Raw genomic sequence first — 20,842 nt, 5'->3', positions numbered from 1 at the left:
ACCCCAGGCCCTCGGGCAGTGCCTGAGTTTCCAAATGGTCAGTCCGCCCCTGTATCTGATATAAGATACACTGACATGGTAGGCAGGGTTGGTTAAGCACTGATTAGCATTCCGTTGCTAACATCCAGACCTACATCTAACTATGCCTTCTGCAGTACTGGGGCAGCATAAAAGTTGCATTCAGCTTAAACATTTGCCTGTGGAAAAATAAATCTTTTTCTAGTCACCCACATTTCATTTGAACTTAATTTTTATGCACACCAGTGCTTTCGGTATGGAGCAGTCTGTATCAGTACTACCACACATCAGTGCAATAGGTATCTTTACTGTAGAGCCTGAACTAAAATGCAGGGCCCACTTATTACGTAATGCCTTGTCAAAATATTTTATTATATCAGTTAATAAAAACACATGTAAAGAAAAGTTAGAAAATATACCTACACTGGGTATATTTACTTTAAATCCGTCTTCAGCACTGGAGAGGGTGAAGTCATACACCTTTTGTAGATCCTGCAAATGCTTAAAGGCATTGTATACTTTCAAACATTTTTGTTGTTTTAACTAGGTATTAGTGTAGTTACAGTATATTCTCTGTGTAATGATGGGCTCACATGTAGTGGCTGCAGTTTGTAGTGTCATAACTGATCAATTATGTCCATGCATTCATTGACTTAGCTTGTCCCTTTTTGTTAAAGGGACAGGCAATTTCTTGTTCTGGGTCACACAGCATCCAGTCAATGCCTTGCCATTTTTCTGTGATGCATCATGAATGTGGGAGTGCTAATATAATGAAACACATTTCTTGCCTTCATCTTGCCTTCTGCCTGTTTGTGGCTGTGTCAGATCTAATTACTATGTCGCTCTACTGCAGAGCAGTAGAGAGACCCAGGAATTGTGGGATATGTAATTTACTCACAAAAAGTGACAGTTCTTAGACTACATACAGAGTTCATTCAAATAACATGTTCATTGCCATGCCACATGCTTCATATCTGGCCACAACAGAAACTTCTGACAAAGGAATGTGAAGATTTACTGTGTTATGGGCTGTGCAGACAGAAAAGCAAATGGCACCATGAAACTAAATAATCAATGGACATCCTATGTTTACCTTTAGGTTTTCCTGTAATGCGCAAAATTATTATTATTATTATTATTATACAGGACTTATATAGCGCCAACAGTTTTCTCAGCGCTTTACATTATGAAGGGAGACAGTACAGTAACAATACTGTTCAATACAAGAGGGATTAGAGGGCCCTGCTCCTTGGAGCTTACAATCTAGGAGGGAGGAGATAGTGGTACAAAAGGTAATTATCTGTGGGGGATGGAGTGGTAGGAAGAGTAGATGATTCCAGTATTAGCTGGGGTCGGGGTAGACTTCCCTGAAGAGATGGGTTTTCAGAGTGCGCCTAAAAGTGAGCAGAGTAGGCGATAGCCTGATAGATTGGGATAGGGAGTTCCAGAGGATGGGTGAAGCCCTTGAGAAATCCTGGAGACGAGCATGGGAGGAGGAGACAAGGGAGCTAGAGAGTAGGAGGTCTTGCCAGGAACGGAGAGTACGGTTTGGGTGGTATTTCGAGACAAGGTGGGTGATGTAATTTGGGGCAGTGTTATGACTGGCTTTATACGTCAGTGTTAGTGTTTTGAATTTTATCCGTTGGGCAATGGGAAGCCAGTGGAGGGATTGGCAGAGAGGGGTGGCAGATACAGAGCGGTTAGTAAGGTGGATGAGTCTGGCAGCAGCATTCATGATGGACTGAAGAGGGGATAGCCTGCGATGAGGTAGGCCAATGAGGAGGGAGTTACAATAGTCGAGGCGTGATATGATAAGGGAGTGAATGAGTTGCTTAGTGGTTTCCGAGGTTAGGAACGGTCGTATCTTGGAGATGTTGCAGAGGTGAATTCTACAAGATTTGGACAGTGATTGGATTTGGGGGTGAAAGGACAGATGGGAGTCTAGGATTACACCTAGTACCCTGGCATGAGGGGAGGGACTGATGGTAGTGTTGTTGATCTTGATGGAGAAGTCGGGGGGGGGGGGCACGGGCTGGGGGGATTACTAAGAGCTCAGTTTTGGAAAGGTTGAGTTTGAGGAAGTGGAGTGACATCCAGTCCGATGTAGGTAAAACTACATCCCCCAGAGGAAGCTACGAGTCCCTGTAGCGCAACGCGTAGGGGAGGGGCAGTGACGTCACCACGCATCCGTATCCAGACACGGCGAGTATTGACAGTGTGCTCAGGCACACCGACAAGGCTGATCTCACTGCTATCTGCGGTTGTATATATATGACAAGTGCATCTTATTTTAACAACATGTGAATTCATTACTAGCGCATAATAAAGTCCTTTACCCCGGATAAGACACTATGTACCTCTCTTTCTTTTCCTTATGACCCATACGAGGAGAGCTGGATTAAGGAGAGTGCTGAGGAAGGAGAGATCTCGTTTATCACAGTGATTCACTGTGCAGCTCCTATTGTATACCATTGCAGCTATACAGCACAGACTGTTACAGAGGAGAGTATATTGAATCCATTCTTTTGTTGAACTTATATGGAATTTGATACTATCTCAGTGCATATGGGACCTTTTATATACAGCTTAAGGTCATAGCTGAATACTCCACCTTTTTTATTTGCAATTATTATTTTTTATATTTTTTATTTGCAATTATTTATTATTTTTTATTTTTTTGTAATTATATTTAGATTTATATAATTATTGGCACAAGGTGTATTTATGCACATTCACGGTGAAAATTGAGAGAGATTATTATAAATTTGTTTTATTATTATTTTAAACAATTAATAGAGCGCGGCACCCAATTTATTGCTATTTTGTTGATGCACACCACGTGAGGGTGAGCAAGGACGCCTGCAACATATTATATTGTTTATATATACACATATATATGTATCCTTCAGTGGCTCACAAGTAAATTTTACACAAGATCCAGTCCGATATGTCACTTAGTAGGTTAGTAATGCGATTGGAGACTGAGGGGGTGAGGTGAGGGGTAGTGAGATAGATTTGTGTGTCGTCGGCATAGAGATGGTAGTTGAAGTCCTGGGAGTTTATCAATGCTGCAATAAAATGCTCTAGTACAGTACAAAAGCATTTTCTTGAGATTTGGAATCCTCAGTGTTACAAGTATCTTGTCAGAAGCTGGGTGTAAGGTATGTGTATACTATACTACAGTATATACTGTTAAGTTTGCCTAAATCCCTGCACCACTCCACACTAGGGCATGAATGCATCTAGCAATATATTTCTCTTATTTTCTTTCTTTTGGTCAGTCAATATTACCATTAAAAGTGTTTTCTTATACTTGTTGGACAAGTGTATAAAAAGTAGCTGTTCATACAACCATGAGGCCTCATGCACACAGGACATAAAAAATTAAAAAAAAAACTATCCTAGCAGCTGTCCTCCTGGACAGATTTGCAGAAAAAACTCCTGACGCTTGTAAAAGTATCGAATGCGTTTTAAGCGTTTAGACGCGTTTACAAGCGTCAAGCGCTTGGGTATTAATTGATTTAATTGGCCAGAAGGATAATTTATTCTGGTCACTGAATTAAATTAACGATCTGCTAAAACACTGCTGCTCCTGGACACACTGGCCCTGTTTTTTTTTTTCTGCTAAAAGACTATGTGTGCATGGACACATAGAATAACATGGAGGACCATTTGGAAACAGTAAAAAAAAAAAATGCTTGACGCTCCTAAAAATGGCTGAAAAAATTACCTGTGTGCATGAGGCCTAAATATTGTGAGCTGATAACATGCTGTGCTTTCTACCTTAGGGCTGTTATCAGTTAGCATTGTTCCCTGCAAACTCTGTAGACTATAAAACACCTCCCTCTGTTATGGAGAAGAAAGGGATGATTTATGTAGTTTTAACACAGTGTTACAGTATGTGGTCCTAACACAACCATCATATGTAAGAACAGGTAAGCTGCAATACTATCAATTTTTGTTCTTGGGTTTAGATACACTTTAAGGTTTTCATATATTATACTCAGATAGTGTGACCTTTGGGTTTACCCCTTTCTTAGCTACTGATATTTGCAAGCATTAGCAGACACAAGACAAAGATCCCTGGATGATGGAGTGAAAGTCTAATGCAGGAAATACACATTATCACAAATGGTATTCCAGGCAAAACATTAGGATAGGCCATAATCAATGTCAGGACTGCAAGCATTAGCCAGGATGGACAACAAATAGGCAAGGTTTGTAACAAATTAAAGTATAAATCCGGTCAAAACCTAAGCTTAAATGTACTCCCACCCCATTCTAAGCCATATGCTAGGTACCTTCACACATGGAAGAAAAATATATTTGAAATATATTTTAAAAATATTATTCCCAAATATATTGACATATATTTGAAATACTACACTTTTTGCCATATTCAATATATTTCAAAATATATTTCAGTAAATATATACTGCATGTTGAAATGCATTTTTATTACAAAATATATGAAAAATATTTTTAAAAATACATTTTCAAATATACTGTATGTCTTTAAAAATACAAATCTACATTTTTGGAATGCATTTACAAATATATGTAAAAATATGTTAAACTGACTTTTTTATATGTTAAAAAAAATCTGAAGAATATATTTAAAAAATACATATTTTTAAAAATATTTTTCATGTATTTTGTAATATATAAAAAACACATTTCAACATTATTATTATATAATATTTATATAGTGCCAACAGCTTGCTCAGCACTGTACATTATAATGGGAGACAGTACACGCGACAGTACAGTAACAATACATGAGGGGTTCGAGGGCCCTGCTCCTTGGAGCTTACAATCTAGGAGGGAGGGGATAGTGGTACAGGAGGAAATAGCTGTGGGGGGATGGAGTGGTAGGAAGAGTGGAGGAGATCGGCAAATAGGTGAGGGCAGGATAGGCTTCCCTGAAGAGATGGGTTTTCAGGGTGCACCTTAAGGTCAGGAGGGTAGGTGACAGTCTGATGGATTGGGGTTGTGAGTTCCAGAGGATGGGGGAAGCCCTGGAGAAGTCCTGGAGACGGGCATGGGAGGAGGAGACCAGGGAACTATAGAGAAGGAGGTCTTGTGAGGTGTGGAGAGTACGTTTTGGGTGGTAAATGGATATCAGGTCGGTTATGTAGTTTGGGGCAGTATTATGGACAGCTTTGTACGTCAATGTTAGTCATTTGAATTTTATGCGTTGGGCAATCGGAAGCCAGTGGAGGGATTGGCAGAGGGGGGTGGCGGATATGGAGCGGTTAGTAAGGTATACATGCTGTATATATATGTGCGAATCACATGCAATTTACCGCACTGCATAAATGTGAACCTAGGCTAAAGCCCAATGGAACCCTCTGTATTTATTTTTGTAATGCAGTCACATTGCATATACAGTAATAAATATGCAACTCTTTTGTTTTTTTATTTTTTAGTTCCTTGGTGCTGCAGCAAGGGCTAAAATACCCTGCGCTGACCACAGGTTGGAGAGTCACTGCTCTCCTGTAAACGACACAACGCATTTCACACTGCTCCAATCAATAGTGCTCCACCTTCCTAAGCAGCACTGTTGATTTGAACAGTGTGCAGGGAGGGTAGTTGGACCACTGGAGACCTGGACTGCTGCTTGTGTGTGAGAGCAGCAGTCTGACTATCCAAGGTACTGTCAGCATGGGGTATTTTACCTATTGCTGCAGAACTTAGGAAAGAAAAAAATAAAGAAGTAGCATATCTACTACTGCATATGCAGCCTGACAACATTACAGTAATAAATACAGAGAGTTCAATTGGACTTTATGGTCAAGCTACTGTAAAATATTTACTCAGTGACTTAGGTGCCAGGGAAAGTCACTGAAGGACCTTAAAGCTCGGATACTGAGCTTTGTCCAAATGTACAGGCGCACCTTGGTTTACAAACACCTCGGTTAATTAAATTTTCGTTTTACGAATGAAAAGCCATTAAAAATAATGCCTCCGTTTACTAATTTTTTTGCAACATGAACGGATTAATTGGTTTTCAATGCATTTATGATTTTTTTAAATCATGTCCCTGTACAGTACTATGCCTTTAAAGTGCACTTTATAAAGAGTTTTGAACAGGTAAGACTTTTTTTTAACTTTTTCTGACCTCTGGAACAGATTAATTGGTTTTCAGAGCAGTTACAAATTAATTTTTAATCATGTCCCTGTACAGTATTTATGCCTTTAAAGTGAACTTTATAAAGAGTTTTGAACAGATAAAAGACTTTTTTTTTACTTTTTTATGACATCCGGAACGGGTTAATTGGTTTTCAATGCATTCCTTTTTGAAACCGCGTTTCGGTTTACGAATTGTTCGCAATACGAAAAGTCCCGCAGAACGCATTAAATTCGTAAACCGATGTACCCTGTAGTACACACAGAGAGTAACTTGCTAAATGATGGCTAATTACATTTACTTCTTATTGAAATAATTTATAAATTGAATAGTTTTCCCACTTAAAAATGTGTATTTTTTTGTACCGTGGTATAAAAACTATATTTATACAGAGATCCACTTAAAGGTGTTATTCTTAAAGCAGATATTTGGGTGCAGATGGCCAACTTCCCACTGCTCTACGAATGAGTTGCACACGAGTTATTTTAGCAAATCTGACAGTTTATGTTATTTAAAGAGTTTTTTTGTGAAAGCAAAATAAGATGATTAAGATAATTAATACACTGGGGCTTTTTACTGTTTCTGTGATCCATTGCATTGTGTTGTTTATTTACAGCACAGCATGCACCATTTTTCCTGTCAAACTGGAGTTATTTTGTCATTTAAATAAAACAATGCAACAATATCAATGACTTTGGGTCATTTTTTATTTATGCAAGATTTGCTTGCAAAAAAATGTATATAAGCACTGTTATGAAAACAAAGACATAAAAAGTTAACTGCATTTTATATAACATCTGATCAGTATATTAGCATATTTAAGGTGAGATTTACTAAAACTGGTGCATTCAGAATCTGGTGCAGCTGTGCATAGTAACCAATAAGCTTCTAGGTTTTATTGGCAAAGCTTAATTGAACAAGCTGAAGCTAGAAGCTGATTGGTTATTGTACACAGCTGCACCGAATTCTGTGATCACCAGTTTTAGTTAGTGTTACTAACCTGCATTCACTATATCTGGTCTCCCACAAGGGGCGGACTGACAACTCATGGGGCCCCCGGGCAATAGGGGATCATGGGGCCCCCTGTGTCCATGTCCACACTAAAAGCACACCCAAAAAAGCCTATAAAAGTTACCAGGAGCATTTCATGGGGCCCCCTACTGACCCCGGGCCCTCGGGCAATGCCCGAGTGCTCGAATGGTCAGTCCGCCCGTCTCCCACAGTACACAGAACATGAAAATGCACTTATTTAGTAAATATAAATGGCTAAATACCTTTCCTCATCAGCAGTTAGAGCAGTCATGTGACTTCTATCTGTGGCTAGCAGAGTATTGGTGAAAGCTTGTAGGAGGAGTTTTTATTCTACCCTGATTGTCCTATGAGGCTTCATAACCCCTGACCCTCTGTCTGGACAGTGCTGATTGGCCCTGTGCTGATCACATGCACTCTCCCGATGAAAAAAAAAAACTCTCTAGCAAAACACACCAAACTGAGCATGTGCAGCTTGACCCAAAGGCTCTGTACTGTCAGCAGATGAATTGGGGACAGTAGAAGAAGAGAAGGATAAGAGAAAACAAGATCAAACATCCTTTTTTACACAATGCGGAGGATTAACCCCTTAGGTTCCACAGTGAGTATAACAAGCATGCTTTACTGTATATACAGACTGATTTTACTGGTGTGGGTGTTGTCTTCAAGGGGTCAAGAGTGCGCTACATATATTTTTAATTTCTCGCACAATGAGCAGACATTACTTTGAAGAATTCATTGACTGTAATCTTAAATTATACAGAGACACTATGAGGGAGATTAAAGTATTACTATAATGTCAAAGTAATGTCTACTCATTGTGCGAGAAATTAAAAATATATGTAGCGCACTCTTGACCCCTTGAAGACAAGATAACACCTCCAGAGGCAGGGAGTGAGCTAGCATTTACCCCAGGACTGAGTCCATGGCTATAATGGGGGATTGGAACAGAAATTGGGCACCAGTCACTTTTGGTCTTTTCAAAGTTTTAATGTTGAACTTGGAAAGAAAGTAAAAGAACAGAGGGTTAGGGGCCTCAGATACCACAGCAGATCACTTACAGACTCTTTGGATCTAGAACAAAGTCCAGCTTCACAGTGTCTGAACCTTTAAGGCGACCTGGAAACACTGAAAGCACATTTTCAGATTCTGGTGCATCCTCCAAATAAGTCACCAGACCCTTCTGAGAGATAAGCCTTCATCCTGGCTCTCTCCAGCAAGGGGCCTCCCCCAGATCTTCTCACCCTGGCTTGGCTTTCTCCAGCAGGGGAAATACAGCCTCAGGACCATCTCAGAGCACATAGACCCCAGATAGGCTTCTTGGCCTAAGCACAGAGCTTTCTCCAGCATCACCTCCTCAGGCAGGAGGGCTAGCATATAGCCTGCCCCTCTCCCAGCATGCACTAGTGGCAAAGAACCTCCTACTGGGCTGAAGAAAAAAATATTCATAACTCAGCTTGTTGGTGAAATCTCATACTATGGCCTGTGGTATCAGTGACAACTACTGGTGACAGTGAGAAATACACAACCCAGCTGAGCTTAGGGAAAAGCCAGGTACAATCAGTCTGAGCTGCCTACAGCCCAGCCAAAAACTAAATTTGCATAGCATCCCAAATTTAGGACCAGGGAACAACATCCACCCGCTTCTAAGGGAGATGATGTCCTCCGGTTCTGTAAGAAAAATAACTCTCAATCCTGAGAATACGTATCTGAACCAAAAATTGGATAGGGAAAGGGAAGGGTAAAAAAGGTGAGGAGTAACAAACATTTTTCAGTAGTAAAACAATGTTTTACATCAGATATGTCACGGGAACCTCACTATCTAACTAACTACTTCCCCCCTAGCAGCTTGATAGTAGGTCTGTGTTACCTGAACAATAAACAGGGTTACAGAGAAAAGAACATAACAGCATTACTGACCAATTTGGAGTAAAGCCCCACCCCTGCGAGAGTGACACTTTCTTCCACGCTTAAATGCAAAATGCAAATGAAGAAACTGGTCCCATGTACACGGGACAATTCTGAATGATGGAACCTGACTGCTGGAAAACGTAGGTTAAAAAACATCTGTTTAGCCGCGTTTGCATAACATGTTTATGCGCGTTTATGCACGTTTGCATTTAGAAGCGTTTTTTTTAAAGATAAGTACAGGAGAACCTCCCAAATGCCCAGAATGCACTGAAAAGTGGTAAATGATAAACTATTTTAGACTGTTTCAGAGAAATACAGAGAGTAGAAGCAGAGACAGCAGTATGTGTTGAGATTGGCTTAGGTGTGAGTTGCTCATTAACATTTCTTTTGTTTCCAAGGGTGGGAAAGGTGCCTGGTGGAGTGAGTCATTAAGGCCACCTGGCAGAGGGTCTTCATGAGGAATTTGAGGTGTGAATGGTCACTAACATATCTTTTGTTTTCAAGGGTGGGAGAAGTCTGAGGTGTGAATTGGTCATTACAATGTGTGACAAGCATGGTAGGAACATTCTGTGTTCAGTGTTTTGTCCATTTGAGTACTTTGAAAACGCTTTGCATGCATTTTTCATGATGAAAAAAGGCTCTGGACAGCATTGGGAACTGGAAGAGTTAAAAATAAATTTTCAAACGTAAATGCTTATAAACGTGATTTGCCGCGTTTAGCTGCGTTTAGCCATATTTACAAGCATTTTGCATTTGAAACGCTGATAAAATCGACTGCTGAACGCAAGTTTTCTGCGTTCAAAAAAAACGACTGTAAACTTAAATGCCTGCAAATGACTATAAACGAAGATGTGTACATGGACACTTAGGAAAACATTACGGTGAGTTCAGGGACTGCTGAAAAAAATGCTGAACAGCTCCTAAATGTGAATTCATCATCTGCAGTGTACATGAGCCCTAAGAGTCCATCCCTAACTCAAAGTAGCTTAACCACCATCTAGTGGCGGACAAGAGTATGACATGAGTCCTTTATGACAAAGTACTGAGGTCACACACAGTAGCAAGAATCTTGACCAAGAAGATTTCAATTCTAAACCTAACTGACAATCTACGCCATATTCCAATCAACTCAAACACAACGTTTCCAGTCTCTATTCAAAGGACTGGAGGCTCTTCTTTAACCATATGCCTACCGGGCACTTTTACCCCCTTTCTGCCCAGGCCAATTTTCAGCTTTCAGTGCTATCACACTTTGAATGACAGTTGCACAGTCATGCAACACTGTACCTATATGACATTTTTATCATTTTTTTCACATAAATAGAGATTTTATTTGGTGGTATTTAATCACCACTGGCTGTTTTATTTTTTGCTAAATAAATGGAAAAAGACTGAACATTTAAAAAAAAAAATGTTTTTCTTAGTTTCTATCATAAAATTTTGCAAACAAATCATTTTTCTCCTTCACTGATGTGTGTTGATAAGGCTGCACAGACGGGCACTGATAGGCAGCAATGATGAGCGATGATAGGCTGCACTGATGGGCATTGATGAGGTGGCACTGATAGTCAGCACTGATTGGACCTGATGGGCTATACTACACTGAAGGGCACTGAGGAGGCGGCACTGAGGAGGCACTGAAGAGGCTGCACTGATATGTAGCACTGATGGGCGCTGATTGGCAACACTTAAAGGCACTGACTGGCAGCATTGCTGGGCATTGATTGGTAGCATTGCTGGGCACTGATTGGCATTGATGGGCACTGATTGGCAACACTGATAGGCACTGACTGGCAGTATTGCTGGGCATTGATTGGAAGCATTGCTGGGCACTGATTGGCATTGATGGGCACTGATTGGCAACACTGATAGGCACTGACTGGCAGTATTGCTGGGCATTGATTGGAAGCATTGCTGGGCACTGATTGGCATTGATGGGCACTGTTGGGGTTGCACTGATAATCAAGGCACTAATAATCAGTGCTCTGATGTTCAGTGTAGAAGTCTCCTTTCGGACTTGACAGTTATAAGCAGTACTTTCTTCAAGCTGTGACAGTGTGAAAAAAGTGCAGCCGGTAATTGTCAACTGTGAAAGCACTGGCTATGATTGGACACAGCTGATCATGTGGTAAACGGCTTTTTATTGGCAATTTATCATGACCTGTGATCAGCTGTGTCCAAAGGACACAGCAATCATAGAGAGCGCACCCCCCACATGCAGCAGGCATGTGGGGGGTGCGGTTCTGGGAGGACTTCATATGACGCCCTGCCAGAACTGGATGACTGTACTGTCATTTGGCTATAGCGCGGTCAGGAAGTGGTTAATTCAAGCAGGAACAAACTGGCAGTCCACAGCAGCTCTCGTGACATGGATTCAAAGATTTCCTCCTCAGATAAAGTCAAAAACTAAATTTGCATAGCAGCCCCAGTTAAGAATTAGAGGGCTACAGATAATAATACCATGTTTGAATAAATAATATTTATGACAATTGTATGCCTCTTTTTATTCACGGTAATGCATTTTCCTTCACTAAAATTACATATTAATACTTGTTTTACTCTTTTTTATTTTTATTACTGACTGTCTACTATGCTCTTATAGTGTGCTAAATATAGAAGCAATTATTGAAGGAAGGCAGAGTGTCATTTCAAGACTTGACTGATGAAAAAGAAGTGTCTGATTGGACTACGATTTTACTGGTTACATGGTATGTTCCTGTTGTCATAACCTTCCCATATCATTAGTCCCCCTCTTTCTCTCTTTCCTTTTTTGAATTCATCAGAGACACATATAAAAAAGCTTATTGGAAAATCCAGAAAAAAAAAACACAGTGCACATTATTTTTATTTGTGTGATCTTTGCCACTAAAGTTTACAAGGTAGGTCAGCTTGGCATGTCCCTAGGGGTAGTTCAATCAGTGCTATCTACACAAGCACAATCAGCCCATTGATTGAAAGCAAACCTTGAGAACATGCTCTAATACACACACACACCTTTGAAAAATAAAACTGAGATGCTTGGTACAGTTTACAGAGTGTCTACCTGCAATATATATATATCTATTGCATAAAAGAAAAAAAACATTATTTTTTCACATTTAAACAAGTTATTCATCTTATAAGTGTTATTATATGTGCTAAAACCCTGGTGTTTTGCTAAAGGGTCTACTTATTTGCTTCCCACTGTCACTGTTAAGCTATTTGGCTTCTTTTTTTTTTTTATTTTGCTACATGAGTTCACTAAATGCCGTCTTTTTATTCGTAAATGACTTTTTTCATTAAAGTAGCATTCATTAATATGAGTAAATTACTTTAAATAATGCCATCCTACCACTCAATTTAATGGATTAGCATGTCATTATCTTTCAAAAGCATTTCTGTATGCCACTTTCATCTTGAAATATTTATCCTAACCAGTCGCCTCTTGTGTTCTCTGTGTGAGGTGAATGATGCTTGTCGCGCATCTCAATTTTCTTGATTACTAAATATGGCCGATTGAAGGTCAACAGTCTTTTATTAATAGAAACTATGTAGCTGTTTGTTCTGTAAGTGTTTTTTTCATCAGAGATGTATATAAGCAATTTTGTTTATCAATGTCTTGTTTGCCTAATTTATTTTTTGAGAAATACTTCAATTTGACCCTTACTGTGCTTGGTACTTAAGGTAAACACCTCTTAATTGTTAAGATATATATAAGGATATCGGAGGCATGGCATGCCTTTTATGGACCCCAGTGCAAGTTCAGTGTTATACTAACAGCAATAATTGCAGCGTCACTGATTCTGGGCTTCTCCAAAGTTTCATTAGTGTCGTAATATAGATATGTTTTTCAACAATGTTTTACCATTGCTATGTAATTGCACAATAAAAGACATTTAAAAGAATTAAGTATGAGCATGTGTGCTAGTAAGATGAAAGTAACTAACTGGTGAAAGGAAACACATTGTCCTCATATAACATAAGGGTCTAGCTTGTTGTGGTTGGTTGTGGTCACATCCACAAACTTATATTTTCAATTGGGTCAAACAGTTTGTTGCAATACCTTAAAACCTAGTTTTACAGTAGTTATAAGCTGTTTTACAAGACATCTACAGTGTTGAATTCCATGGCCTGTTTTTCAGTAGAACCAATATGGTACTTACACGATCCTGAAAGTACCCAGTTTGAGGTATGAATGCCACTATACCTCTGAAGGTAAGCTGTGGTATCTGTAACAGAGCAGTCAGTAGCAGATCCTTTATGTTCTGTACATTGTGAGGTGTAGCCTCCATGGTTCGGACTTGTTTTTCCCACACAGCCCACAGGTGCTCAATTGGATTGAAATCTGGAAAATTTGGGGGATAATTCAACACCTCAAACTCATTGTTGCTTTCTTCAAACCATTCTTGAACCATTTTCACAATGTGGCAAGGCACCAGGGGCGGACTGACCATTTGGAAACTCGGGCACTGCCCGAGGGCCCAGGGTCAGTAGGGGGCCCCATGAGATGCCCCTGGTACCTTTTTCATAGGCTTTTTTGACTTTGGGCAAGGACACAGGGGCCCCATGATCCCCTATTGCCCGGGGGCCCCATGAGTTGTCAGTCCGCCCCTGCAAGGCACATTATCTTGCTAAATGAGGCCACTACCATCAGGGAATACCCTGAATTTCCATGAAGGGATGTACTTGGTCAACAATATGTTAAGGTAGGTGGTACATGTCAAGCAACATCCACATGAATGGCAAGATCCATGGTTTCCCAGCAGAACATTGCCTAAAGCATCACATTTCCTCTACTGGCTTGTCTTCTTCACATAGTGCATCCTGGTGCCATCTCCTCTCTGGGTAAGCATGCACATGTACACAGTCATCCACACAACATAAAAGAAAGACCATTGTGGATGGTTATGAGACTGACAAGATATGTAAAAGTTTACCAAAATATTTTAAATCAATCACTCCACAGTAAGGAAATTAATCTACAAGAGGTACATTTCGAAGGGCTACCACATCATCCACAACTAGCTGGCCCAGCAAATTAAGACCAAGAGCTGACCTTTTTTTTCATTCTTTTTATTGATTTCCAAAAATAGTGTAGTACAAGGTAAAAATAAAAACAAGAGAGCCTATGGGCTACATTATAAGAAGGTTAGACTACAGTTGTCTACAGTAACAAGTGAAAACAAACGTTATAAATAAAAAATACAAAGGATACAAGTATTTATATATTAGGTCTGACAAAAAGTTGAAATACATATGCATTGCATATTGGAAGACCTCAAAGCATCTTAAATAGAGAAAGGACTCTCAGTTAACTTATCATACCAGAGTTTCCAATCTGAGTCAAAGATAGCCCTAGTTCCTCTTTGGTTAGCTAGCAGACTTTCATACATGTGATGTGTACACACAATCTCAATAGCTTCTGATAGATTGGTTATAGATTTGACTTCCATCTTCTTGTTATAAGAATCCTGGCCTCTAATAAAATGTGTGTCACTATAGAACAGCAGAATATTGGAAATTTCTCATTGCCCAAATTTAGAATTGCCAAAGCTGGATTTGGTTGTGTGAGCAAACCACTAATATCAGAAATGAGATGAACGATATTGTTCCAGAATTTAGTGAGGGTTCTACATGACCACAGAATGTGCATGAGTTGACCTATACAACCACAGCCTCTTCAGCACAGTAGGGAGACTTTTGAAACTTGGAGATTCTATAAGGGGTAAGGTACTAGCGTAAAGATGTTTTTTTGTGTCAGATCCAAATGATTAATAAAGTTAGACGCTTTATAAATTGCATTAAAAGCAGATCTCCATTGGACTGACGAGTGGTTTACCCCCTGATCAGCTTCCCATTTCATGAATGGGAATGATTTTGGGAAACTAAGTTTATCCTGCAATAAATTGTAAAATAGTGATATACCTTTAGAAGGATAAGGGTCAGAGTTGTAAATTTGCCAACTTTTGCTACGGATAGTTAAAAATACATTTATAAATGGAACCATTGTAAACACAATTTGCTGTACTGTAGTTATGAATGAACACACTGAGTGATCGTCCTGATCATTCACTGTGTTCATTCAGAAAAGGAAGAGGCTGGTATAAATTATGTATTTACGGCCCTCTCCCCCTCCATCCTGAAGAGATGCTTGTGTGCCCGCAGCAGCTGGTGGGATGGAGAGGATGGATGACGGAAGCACTGCGTGGAAGAAGGGGGGGCACAGGCAGCAGGGAGGAATCAAATGTGAAGGGGAAGGTGAATCTGCAGGGAAGGTGATTGCTATGGCAGAGGATAAATTAAAGGAACTGATCCCCTGTATGTCTCTCTCTCTCTGCAGCAGCTGAAAGCCGACAGGAGGGATTCCAGCTTTCAGCTGCTGCAGAGAGAGCCATACAGGCGATCAGTTTCTGTAATTGCTCCCCTGCCACAATGATTACCCTCCCTGCCCACATCCAATTCCCCCTTGTTGCCTGGTTCCTCCTGCTGGCCTGGACCCTGTACAGAAGGACTGGTAGTAATCCATTTTCAGCAGCCATGCTCAGAAACTATTAGTGCTTTTATCTTTAGCTATTGGCATGCTGACAGACCATATCTTTTCTTGTCTTTTTACACATACAGATAAGTATACCCACGATTTAAGTCCAAACCCTTTGATAAATACTGTAGGTGAGTCCATTGATTACCTCTGGGCAAGGTTATGTTTTCATCCCTCAGCTACATTATTAACAGAGAGCAAGATTTTTGTTCTGATGTGTATAACTGTGCAGCAATATATGTTGTTCTGTTATATTCAGCTCAATATAACCATTAGTTTATTAATATTTGATGTTAACTAGTTTTGCTTTTATTTTTTGATCTCTTTTGATTGCTTTTGATCTCATTGTAGTCCATTTTTTCACACATTGAATGTATAAAGCTGAACCAAATATTTTTTTGGGCTATGTTTTAAACCTAAATGCTTATTATTATTTTAAATAAAGGGGTTTTAAACATTTGAGGTTTATTTACCTTAAAGCATTCTCTGCTTTAAGGCAAAAAATAACCTTTCCATGGTAAGCTTGCCCCAGCCCCCTTTATACTTAAGTTAGCCTATTTTGATCCAGCGCTGTACCTAAAAGCAGTGCCACTGCTCTCTCTCTCTTCCTCCTCACAGGACATGGAGGCAACATGATTTTATATTTCCACTTGCCACTGCCTGCTTTTTCCAAGTTGGTAAAGAGCAGACATCCAATAAGTGAAGGCTTCCCCTGCAGCTATGCCCCCAGTACAAGGGATCACCAGCAGGATTGCAGTAACGAGTTACAAGGGATCACCAGCAGGATTGCAGTAACGAGTTTCTCTGCACTGCCTCTTCAGGATGGAACATTTTAGGCTCGCCCTTGGATGGTGGCAGTAGATCTCCCAAGATTTTCCTCATGTATAAGGGAGAAGTAAAATGCTCCCCTTAAAGCCTCCCACCAGTTTCCTCCTCCTCCCTGCCAGTACCTCAGCTCTTCTCTTCCCCACTGTTAGCACCTCAACACTTCTCATTACTGCCAGCACCCCAACACTCCTCTTCCTTCTTACCACCATCGCCCCAACCATTCTTATCCTTCTCAACTCCAGCACTCCAATCCACCTCCACCTGCAACCTTCTGCCTCTGGGCAATTCACATGCTGGTGGAAGGTAGGAATGGCCTTCTATACAAAGTAGTGGCAGCTGACCTATAGGCTTCTGGGTTGACCTTTTGCCTTCTGGGCAAAAATTAGTGACTGAGTACCTGACACTGTGCTGTAGCATAGGCCACAAAAAGACATAAATAGAGTATCAGGAAAAGCTGGCATGAAGATGATGAGCATGGGTGTGATTGTGTGAAAATGTTTTTCTGCTTCTACAATAGCAAAGGTCTGTGAACTAGGGATAGCTGCCTCAAAAACATTCCACCAATTCTTCATAGCCAATTGACTGGAATATGTGAAATTAGCAGAGAAGGTGGAAAGGGGTACTCGAGCAGGACCAGAAAGGCAAGTGGCTGCTCTGCACCCTTGAAGAAGAGGAGGAGGAAAAGGGAACATGAGCAGCACAGTATAAAAAGTGGCTGCTAAGGAAAAGGGCACATTAACAGGTCCAAAATAAATGGCTGTTATGTGCCCTTGAGGATAAGAGTGCATTATCAGGCCAAAAAAAAGACTACTATGTACACTTGAGAGGGGAGAAGGAAAGAAAAGAGGGCACTAGCAGGCCCAGAGTAAATGACTGGACTGGCCAGGAACATTTTAAATTACATAAGGGGATGGGGGGGGGGGGGGTAGCAGCACCAAGAATGTGGGCAATAAAAACACAGTTGTTATGCACCCCAAGGGAGGAAGACGAAAAGGGCACATTAGCAGAATATTTATCGTCTGACTTATATGACTGGGGACAAGTGAACAGGGATTCTTGCAGATCACAGGATGCAGAACAGATCTGGCAAGTGCTGTAATTGACATCTTTGCTAGTTTATTATAATGCTAGAGAATCCACAAAAATCTGTAGTTTTAGAGCAAATATGGATAGACTGGGTCATTGGTGCTCATAATATTAGAATTCATGAATTGCATGATCATCCACACGTTACACACACGTGTATTTTGAGGCAAATAAGTACTGTGTAATCTGCTGAGAAAAAAAGACATTTTCTAAAATAACTAGATTAGTTACACACTGAAAACAGATCAGATCATCTCTAATTTTTTCAAATAAACCATTTCATGTGTAGATAGATTTCTAGTCAGCTGACTTTATTTGCCAACTTTTGCTTGAAATCCAGCATGTCAGCTGATTGAAACGTTCCACTGTAGTTAAATCTCACATGAAAGGTCTTAGTCTTATGCCATCAGGCGTTGCTGGGCATTGTGACAGGCTTGCATCTTCTATCTAAAACCTTGTTGAGGATTTAGCCACCCTAAAGGATCTCTGGAGTAGGATTACTCAGCTTAATTTTCTTTATCTTGGTTTACAAAGTCAAAAAAAGAGAGATCTTGGCTTTAAGAGAATTAATAACCACTCTTCCTGCAGAAAGATTACTGAAATCAATGATGTGATTAGGATTGTAAATAAGAAGTACAAGACGACGCCATTACAATCAGTCTCCTGTGCTAACAGGAAGATGTGTGAGTCTTACTGATGGGCTTATGGCTAAAAATCCTCCATCAAACATTAAAGTCAATACAGAACAATCTCACAGATTAATTACGAATCCTGATTAGGGTTATTTGTGATAGAGGACATTGCTTTCTATGTTCCCTGTGGGTTTCCTCGGTAATTGCAGTTGTGAGAAAACAGGGATGTTACAGTTGGGTTAGTAAATTTAAACAACTGAGGTGTTAGTGGATCAGAAAAATAGGTCGAGCACAGTAACAGAATGCTCTCAATGCCAAATAAATGATGCAGACAAATTGGGAGCAGCTTTTAACACGTAAAGTGAACAGGAGTTGTTCAGCTGGATTGTATTAAGTCTCAAGACTGTCATTTTACCAAGCTGTTTGCAAAGATTTACCAGTAATTAAAATGCACTTGGACATTGCCCATTATTAACACACAGTTATCTCTGACAGGTGACATTCTAATAGACAGTATTACTAAATGCTAAAGAGGTCATTTGTTAAAGTTGTGCTTGTATAGTAGGCTCATCTTCCAGAAAGTCCTGTCTCAATAAACCTTGTCACTGGAAATCATAAAGCATGTCACAGACACTCTTTAGAATTCTGACACTCCTCTGCACAACAGCATTTGGTGCTAATGACAGATAAATGTACCTGTTGGGAGCGGGCACATGAATCTGCTGCATGGAGAAGGGTGGCACTGAGGTTGGAGTGGCTATATCATTTACCCTCTGCCCTCAGTACATGTTCAGCCCCTTGCTACCGTGTTTCCCCAAAAATAAGACACTGTCTTATATTTTTTTGGCTCAAAAAAACACACTAGTTCTTATTTTCGGGGTAGTTCTTATTTTTTAAATGTCCAGGTGTGGACAGGGGGTGCAGAGGTGAGCTGCAGGCAGTTGTGGATGAGGGTTACTCTGGAGAGGGACGATTGATGACAGTTGTGAGCTGCAGTCAGGTGTTGCAGGGGAGACTTGACAGGTGAGTTTCAGACAGGGTGCAGATATGAGCCACAGACAGGGTGCAGGGGTGAGTTGCAGATGGAGAATGCAGAGGTGAGCTGTGGCCAGGGGGTGCAGAGCTGAGCTGTGGCCAGGGGGTGCAGAGCTGAGCTATGGCTGGGGGGTGCAAAGGTGGGTTGCAGCTCAGCTCACCTCTGCACCCCCCCCCCCCTCAGCTGCAGCTTACCTATGCACCCTGTCTGCAACTCACCTGACTCAATTAACCTCTGCAACACCTGACTGCAGCTCACCTTTGCACACCCCCCACCTCCCCCTCCACTGCCCTCATATGGTTAGCCAGCTTTGCAAAACACAGCTGTCAGCAGCCGGCCCCTCTCAATTGTAACTCCCGTTTCAGGTCCTATCTTCCCACACAGTGCACCAAGCGCACTTACTCACCGCTCTGCCTCTTCCCCACTGGTCGGTGATCACCCCTGGGGCATCGGCTTCCATGCATTAGGCTGCAGGAGGAGATGCCCCACCCCTAAACACACTGCATACTGCACCCACAGATATCTGTTCCTTCCCTGTCCCACAGTGAGTACAGAGGTAGGGAGGTACTGTGGGAGCAGATGGTGCTGTCACTTCAGCCACGCTTCTGTGTTTATAAGAGACATTAGATATGGGTGTGCGCAGGGCCAGTGCCAGAGGTGGCGGAATAGCGTTCCGCCATGTTCCAGCTGAAAAAAAGCCCTGATCACAACTAGGTCTTATTTTCAGGGTAGGTCTTATACTTTAGCAATTCCCAAAAATAGCACTAGGTCTTATTTTCTGGGTAGGTCTTATTTTAGGGGAAACAGGGTAGTTGGACACTGCTGGCTGTGCAGCCGACAGCAACAGATTCCTGACCCCAATCAGCTGCCAGCCAGGAGACAACTGAAAATATACAAAGTGGTGGGGATGCTGGTGACATCATTGTCCAAATGTGCCCATTGCCGTGTTTGGGTAATGATGTCACCATCCTCCCACCCCTTTTTTTACTTGCATTTGCCAGACAGGGAATCTCCCAGCCAGCAGCTGTATTATTATTATTATTATATAGTGTTTATATAGCGCCAATAGGTTTGCTCAGCGCTGTACAATAAAGTGGGGGGACAGTACATGAGACAATACCGTAACAAGACAATACACGAGGGGTTCGAGGGCCCTGCTCTTTCAAGCTTACAATCTAGGAGGGAGGGGGTAGAGGTACAGGAGGAAGTGGCTGTGGGGGATGGAGTGGTAGGAGGAATGAAGGAGAACGGCTGTTAGGTGAGGGTGGGGTAGGCTTCCCTGAAGAGGTGGGTTTTCAGGGAGCGCCTGAAGGTGAGGAGGGTAGGTGACAGTCTGATGGATTGGGGTAGGGAGTTCCAGAGGTTGGGGGAAGTCCTGGCGAAGTCCTGCAGTCGGGCGTGGGAGGAGGAGACCAGGGAGCTAGAAAGTAGGAGGTCTTGTGAGGAGCGAAGGGTGCGGGTAGGGTGGTATTTGGGTATCAGGTCAGTGAGGTAGTTTGGGCCAGTGTTATGGATGGCTTTGTATGTCAGAGTTAGTAATTTGAATTTAATGCGTTGGGCAATCGGGAGCCAGTGAAGGGATAGGCAGAGGGGGGTGGCAGAAGTGGAGCGGTTGGTGAGGTGGATTAGTCTAGCCGCTGAGTTCAGGATAGACT

The 20,842-nt window shown here is 41.3% G+C and overlaps 1 long non-coding RNA gene across 2 annotated transcripts in view; it reads left to right on the top strand.

Moving 5' to 3' along the window:
* The window catches only part of LOC149467139 (uncharacterized), a 119,982-nt gene that overhangs the window by 32,476 nt on the left and 66,664 nt on the right, over positions 1-20,842 (top strand). For both annotated transcript variants that reach the window (XR_016312009.1, XR_016312010.1), the window contains exon 3: positions 11,691-11,796. This is a non-coding gene — a long non-coding RNA (uncharacterized LOC149467139). The remainder of the gene's footprint in view (positions 1-11,690; positions 11,797-20,842) is intronic.

The sequence above is a fragment of the Staurois parvus genome, unplaced genomic scaffold (genome assembly GCF_062004578.1).
Source record: "Staurois parvus isolate SC_StPar_1 unplaced genomic scaffold, SC_StPar_1.0 ptg000122l, whole genome shotgun sequence".
Taxonomy (NCBI): Eukaryota; Metazoa; Chordata; class Amphibia; order Anura; family Ranidae; genus Staurois; species Staurois parvus.
The sequence above is the reverse complement of the archived record's forward strand: the minus strand, read 5'-3'. Positions and strand labels throughout refer to the sequence as shown.